The sequence below is a fragment of the Elephantulus edwardii genome, unplaced genomic scaffold, assembly GCF_000299155.1.
Source record: "Elephantulus edwardii isolate Elephantulus edwardi_28Jun2011 unplaced genomic scaffold, EleEdw1.0 scaffold00101, whole genome shotgun sequence".
Taxonomy (NCBI): Eukaryota; Metazoa; Chordata; class Mammalia; order Macroscelidea; family Macroscelididae; genus Elephantulus; species Elephantulus edwardii.
Window position 1 is genome coordinate 11466975 of NW_006399851.1, and position 7580 is coordinate 11474554.

Here is a 7580-nt window from a genome sequence, read left to right on the forward strand (position 1 = left end):
AAAAAAAAATAAGGCCCCAGGACTTGATGGAACAGCAATGCGGCCTGTACGTCATCAATACTCTATGCCCAGAAATTTGGAAGTCATCTCAACCTGGTAAATGACTGCAAGAGATCTTTATTTGTTCCCATTATGCCCCCTCCCAAAAAGAAAATCCAATAGAGTGTGGAGATTATGGAATGATATCATTAATATCACAAACAAAATCTTGACGATGATTATTGTTAAATGGCTGGAACACTGCATCAATAGGAAACTTTCAGAAAATCAAGCTATATTAATTCTCAACAAAGAGAGATTAAAGACATCCCCCCTCTTGAAAACAGGAAATAGGCAAGGACGCCCACTATTACCACTCCTTTTCAATACTGTATTAGAAGTCTTAGTAAAAGCAATAAGACAAGAGAAGGAAGTAAGAGGCATCTAAATTGGCAAAGAGGAGGTAAAACTATCTCTATATGCAAATACTATGACAGTATACTTAGAAAGTCCTAAAGATTCAGCAAAAAAACTGGTCATAGTCAGCCAATGCAGCAACGTAGTAGTATATAAGACCAGCATAGAAGAAAAGTCAGTTTAATTTCTCTATGTAGTAACATAGAGAACAGAGAAAAGAAGATAAAAATAATAACAATTATCCTCAGTTAGACTAGATAATAACAATAAGAACTACTAAAGAACAAATCTAACTAGAGACACAAAAGACCTATATAAAGAAAATTACAAAACAAGAAACAAAAAGAGACTTATGGAAGAATATAGGGTGTACATGGATAGACTCAATATTGTGAAAATGACAATTCTACCAAAAGCTATTTACAAAATCAATGCAATCCCAAAATAGTTATCAGTTCCATTTTTCAATGAGATGGAAGAAGCAAACTCCAATCTTGTCTGGAATGGAAAGAGAGTCCAAATAAGGAAAGCACTACTGAAAAAGATAAACAGGTTTGGAGGTATCACACTTCCTGATATCAAATCCTACTATGCAGCAGTGGTAATCAAGACAACATGTTACTGGTGTAATGACAGAAACATAGATCAATGGAATAGAATCAAGAATCCAGAAACCAACACATCTATGTATGGTCAACTGATTTTTCACAAGGAGATAAAATCAGTTAAGTGGGGAAATTACATATTCTTTAACAAATGATGCTGGCAAAATTGGAAAACCTTCTGCAAAAAAATTGAAGCAATTCAATCAGAGAAATGAAAATCAAAACCAAAACAAGTTATCATCTCACCTCCAACAAAGGTGTACTGCATGATTTTAAAATGGCAAACATTTGGAGGGGATCTGAAAAGACAGGATAATGGTGGTCATAGTTTAATGACAATTTTATAAACCATAATGAGTGGGAACGATTCTATGAAACACAATATGAAGAAGGATAATGTGAAACACAATGCACACGAACTTTGTAAGCAAACCAACACCAAAATTTAAAAAATGTGCATCAAGGTAGTATTTTTTTCCATATACAGTCAACTGTATACTGAACAAATCATTCAAGATTCTGGACTATATGGAGAAGAATGTGGCATTAAGATTGGAGGAAGGCTCATTAGCAACCTGCAAGATGCAGATGACCAACCTTGCTTGCATAATGTGAGGAAGATGTGAAGTACTTGCTGCAGAAGATCAAAGAAGATATTTCAACTTGGATTACATCTCAACATCTAGAAAACAAAACATCTTACCACTGTACCAATAGGCAACACCAGGAGAGATTAAAATTGTCAAAAATTTCATTTTACTTGACTCCACAATCAATACCAGTCAAGGAACCAATAGGAGCAATGGAAGAACTCTAACCTGCACTGAAGGCATTGGCACAAAATAAGGTCCTAGGATTTGAGTGAATACCATTAAGTCATTGCAACAGATACAGCCCTTAATATGTTCACCACTTTGTGACAAGAAATCTGGAAGACAGTTCCCTTGCCAACCAGCTTGAAGAGATCCAAATTGCAGCAATCAAAAAAAGCAAAGGATGAGCATGTTGCATCAGGAAAAGCTTTTATCAAGGACCTCTTTCAAGAGAGTCTGTTTCAAGACTAAGCCAGATGCAAATCATGATATTTTCAATAGCTACCTATGCATCTGAAGGTTGGTTGATGACTAAGGAAGCCCTAAAATAAAGAATCAATGCCTTTGAATTGTGATGTTGGAAAAAAGTATTGAATATACCACCAACTGCTCAAAAAAAAGGAAAAAAATCTGTCTTTTATAAAGTGCAACCAGGGTGTTCCTTAGAGGCAAGAATAGTGAAACTTTGTCTTACATCTTTAGGCATGTCGTAATGAGGGTCAATCTGTGGGAAAAGTCATCACGCTAGGAAAAGTGGAGGCACAGTGAAAGAGCAGAAAATTCTCAATGAGTTAAACTGACACAGTGATTACAGCAATGGGCTTGAGTGAGCATTCTAGAGATTGTGAAGATGACACAGGACAGGGCAAGGTTCAGATGTGTTGTGCATAGTCTGCTCAACGACACCGAACAACATGTGTTGTGAATCCTACCCTCTAGAATGTTGATGAGGCAGATTAGAAGCAGTTACATAATCATATAATGCACTCTGATGTGATGTAAATGTAGTTTTCTCAGGATTGTATTCTGCATTGAATATATATGGATTCCCTAGGAAAGCTAGCCAGCTTTTTACTCCATCTAGATACTGCATGTTGTAAGGCATGTTAAGAGGGACTATTCCTTGGAAAGGACATAATGTTTGGAATAGTGGAGAGTCAGCAAAGAAGAGGTAGACCCTCACCCAGATGAACTGACACAGTCGTGGTAGCAATGGGCTCAAGTATGTCAGAGTTGATGAAGTTGGTGCAGGAAAGACAGAACAGAGTTTAGATCTGTTATTTATAAGGTCACGAAGAGGTGGCCTAGTGACAAGAAGTTGCACTGCAATCCCAAAGGCACGCGGTTCGAGGCCACCAGCTGCTCCACGGGAGAAGGATGTGCAATCTCCTCCTCTGTAATTAACTGCCTCTGAAAACCCACAGGATGATTAGCTGTGGATTGGTTCTGATTCGATGGTACTCAAAACAACATGAGCCTTACAGCACTTAAAGAGGACAAGAGGTCATGTATGTGGCTTATCACATCCAGTTTGAAATGTTGGCCTGTCTTATCAGTCAATTTTGTATTCTTCAATCTCTGATGCCACAGAATGTTGCCCCACCTGCTATCCTTGGATTTATCTACCTTGGTTGACTCCTTTCTTCTGAGCCCATAAACCATTTCCTTGAGACAAATCTCTCACTCTCATTTTCTAGAGATAGAGACATTGTTGTTACGTGTGGTTGAGTCGAATATGACTCATAACCACCCTATGAACACCTGAACCCTGTCCTATCCTGTGCCATTCTCTCAAGCCCATTGCTGCAGTCACTGTTGTCAATCTACCTGGTAGAGAGAGATGTAACTCTAGTGGTGTAGTCCATAAGGAGTGGCATTATAACTCAAAGGCAAGGCTACACCGCTAGCAGTTCAAATTCACCAGCAGCTCTTAAAGAGAGAGATGTGCATTCTCCTTTCATGTGATTTATAGTCTCTAAAAATCCATTGGAGAGTCAGCTATGAATTGGTTCCAATACAATGGAAAAAAATTTTTACTCTTCTATTTCTGGTGGTTTTCTGGTTGTTTTTGAATAATCTTCAGCAGGATTTTGCTTGCATGTGATATTAGTGATACTTACTGTCCAAATAATTGCCACACTCTGCTGGGTCACCTTTTTTTTCTGGAATGGGAACAAATATGGATCTCTTCCAGTCAGTTGGCCAGGTAGTTGTCCTCCAGATTTCTTGGCATAATCTGGTGACCACATCCAGGGAAGCTTTTCTTTGTCAAAATATGTCCATTGGTATTCCATCAATTCCTGGGGCCTTGCTTTTTTCCAAATCCTTCAGAACAGCTTGAATTTCCTCCTTTGCCATGTTACCTCTTGACTGTATATTCTTTCATGAAATGTTTTTGTGTCAGTCAGTTCTTTATACTTCTTCCATCTTCTTTTAATGCTTCCTGGATCATTCTATATTCTGCCCATAACATCCTTAAGTATTGCAACTCAAGGCTTAAACTTGTTCTTCAGTTCTTTTAGTTTAAGAAATGTCAAGTGAGTTCATCATTTTTATTTTCTGACTCCAGCTCTTTCTTTGCAGATTTCATTATAATACTTTGCTTTGTCTTCCCAAGCTGCCCTTAAAAATCTTCTATGCAGCTCCTTAACATCTTGATTTCTTCCCTTTACTTTGGCTTCTCAGCACTCTAGTGCAATATTTAGAGTCTCTTCTAACATCCATCTTGGTCTTTTCTCCTTCCTCTTTCTTTGTAATGATGTTTTACTTTTTTTCATGGATGATATTCTTGATATCCTCTCACAGCTCATCCAGTCTTCGCTCATTAGTGTTGAGGGGCTCAAATCTGTTCCTGAAGATGGTCTCTAAATTCAGGTGGGATATGTGTTTCCTACTGCCAAAGGGGCCCTTTAGAGTAGTGAGAGAAGATCTTCACCCTGAAACCCACAGCGTCCCTTTTCAGCAGGAAGTAGCTAAGAGAATGCGCCATCCCCTTTTCCTTATGACTCAGGGTGAAGTCTCTCTCAGGGAGGAGTGATAGGGCACACTGACAAAGAAGATCAATCAGAACTGGCTTTGACAAGCACTGTGGCATTTGGACAAGAACAAACTGGGAGGAGGGTAGAGAGAATAGTGCAACAATGAATGAATGGAAACCCAAAATCTCTGTAAATGTTTATGAAAATTAATAAAATATAGAAAAAAAATTCAGGTGAGATAGACTTGAGGTCAAATTTTGGTTCTTGTAGAGTTTATTTTATTTTCTTTAGCTTCAATTTGAACTTGATTATGAGTAGTTGATGATCTATTCCACAATTAGCACCTGGCCTAGTTTTCATAGCTGATGTTGAGCTTCTCCAATGACTTTTTTCCACAGATGTAATCAGACTGATTCCTGTGCAGACAATCAGGTGAGGTACATATGTATAGCTACTATTCATGTTTCTTATGAAAGCTGTTTGCAATGAATAAATTGATTGTACCCCATCCAGTACCTCCCTTTCGCCAGTCAACCTTTGATATGATTGTTCAGGCCTCCAGTCACTTCTGTGATGCCTCATGCTGCTGGTCTCTCATATTGTTGCCAGTCTCTCTTGAGTTTAGGAGCCAACTCTCGAGGACTTTTATTCATAGGGTCGCTATGAGTAACCTATGACTCAACGGCACTTAACAACAACAACATACTCCAAGGATTTTGGCTTTCTGGAGAATCCAATTTAAGACAAAATATTTCTAATAACCATCCAACCATTCAGTCCCCCAATAAAGAGTAATTGCTGTAGATACTTATGTAGAACCAAACACATTATGGGATTTGGTTTCATGATTTTGAAACTTTAGATTTTATGTAACATTCCAGTTAAATTGGCTTAATAACATATTAAATGTTTCTGTTCTGCCTCCTACTTCATTGTATAGTGCCTGAGATCTTAAAATCTTGTAAGTAGCCATCCAAGCAAGACACAAGAATTGGTCTCCATTCACCCAGATTACCAGACGAAGAAGAAGGAACAAGAATGGGCAAGCTCTGATGGTCTAGTGGCAAGAAGCTGCACTGCAATCTCAGAGGTGCACAGTTCAAATCCACCAGACGCTTTGCTGAAGAAGGAGGAACAATCTCCTCCTGTATCAGTTAGATCTGATTTGATGGTAGACACAAAAAATAATGCACTAAAATAAATTTTTTTTAAAAAAGGGACGATATTGAGTGTATAGTTAATTGCCTCCACAAACAACTGCTTAATTTGTCATGAGACAAGATGGTGGGCATGCCCACGAGATATAATCTGAAGAATTCTCTTTCTGGCTAACTAGGGCTGTAGGTATCTCCTCAAAGAACTTCTGATGGAGAGAGTCCTGGACCTGGTATGTTTGTTATAAATGAAGAGTGAAACTCCCAAAATTAAAACAAACAAACAAACAAACAAAAAAACAGCACACACACACAAACTAAACACTATAAAAGATACATTATGAATTAAATTGTGGGGTTCTGGTGGCTTGAGCTGTCAACACAAAGGGTCACAGTTGAAATCCACCAGTTGCTTTGAGGGAGAAATATGGGCAAACTCCTTCCTTGCAATTTACTGACTCTGAAAATCTGCTGGAGTTTCAACTATGAGTTGGTTCTTACTTGATGGTATCCAACAACCCAAAATCTATACTGGAACTTCAGTCTCTATGTACATAATTTTAGTCCCATTTAGAAACAGTTTTCTGTTTTACTTACTATATTAGGTCATATATTAGGTCATACCTGAATATGATAGACCAAAGATCTAATAATATTTTTATCATTTTGAGTTATAAAAGGAGCAGATTAAACATAGAGATAAGAAAAGGAGGAAAATCTTCTACAGGTAAGGAACTAAAGACAACCTGAAGTCAGGATTACTCATAAGAAGGAATAAACTCAATCAAGATCTTGATTTAGACTTTTAGCCTCAATAACTGTGAGAAAATTAATTTCTATTCTTTAAAATCGCTCCTTGTGGCATAACCGAACACAGCACGAAATCAAACACTACTGTGGAAAATTCTCTAGACTCACCAGTAGCTCTATTGGCCTAGTGGTAAGGAGTTACGCTGTCAACTCAAACATAGGCAGTTTGAATCTACCAGTTGCTCCATAGGAAAAAGACAGGCAATTCCCTTCCATATGATTGACAGCCACTAGAACCACTAGAGGGACAGCTAAGGGTCAGTTCCACCTGGATGGCAAATAGCAACAATAACTACATGAAATGGATTACCTTGGAGTTCAGCCTGGAGGATAATGTTGACCTTGGTATTGGAGAGATTGCTAGCTTAATCTTCTTGTGAAATCTTGGTGCTCATAGAAATTATTATTGATCAATGTTCTTTCTTTTACCAGCATGGATTAAGACATTTCCCTAGCAATCTTCATTAGAGAAAATATTTTCCATAATCCATTTAGAGACACATGGTCATCACACAATTGATTTTTAGATTATTTTTGTCTTGGCAAAATTCTAACAGCAAAACTCACTCTCCTGCCAGTTTCCAGACATAATGATTGGTGACATCCTTTACATTGTATCCTCCTTCTCCTGTTTTAGTTATTTCACCTCCATTTACTTAATCTCCCTGACCTTCAGCCTTTACACATATGCCTTCAAGTAGCTGTTTATGCTCTGGGCTTATATAGTTGATTTTTTCCAGTACACTCAAGAGTGACTATCTTTACTTTTCAGGCTAAACTTGCTTAAAGATGATTTCTGGGATCATTTCAATTCAAGATTTGAAGAGTAATTCAGCACTACTGGGCTCTCTCCTAACCTCAGTGAGTTCATTAGGTCTGGGTTCTTAAAGAATTTAAATTCTTCTCTACATTTTTCTTTCCTAATGATCAGAATGTTCATTAGTGGTAACCAGGTATCATTTAGTTGCTAGCATCTCAAGATTATTTATGTAGACCTGTAGTTCTAGTTGGATCCGACTGGCACAGGAGGAGATTTCCCCTTCT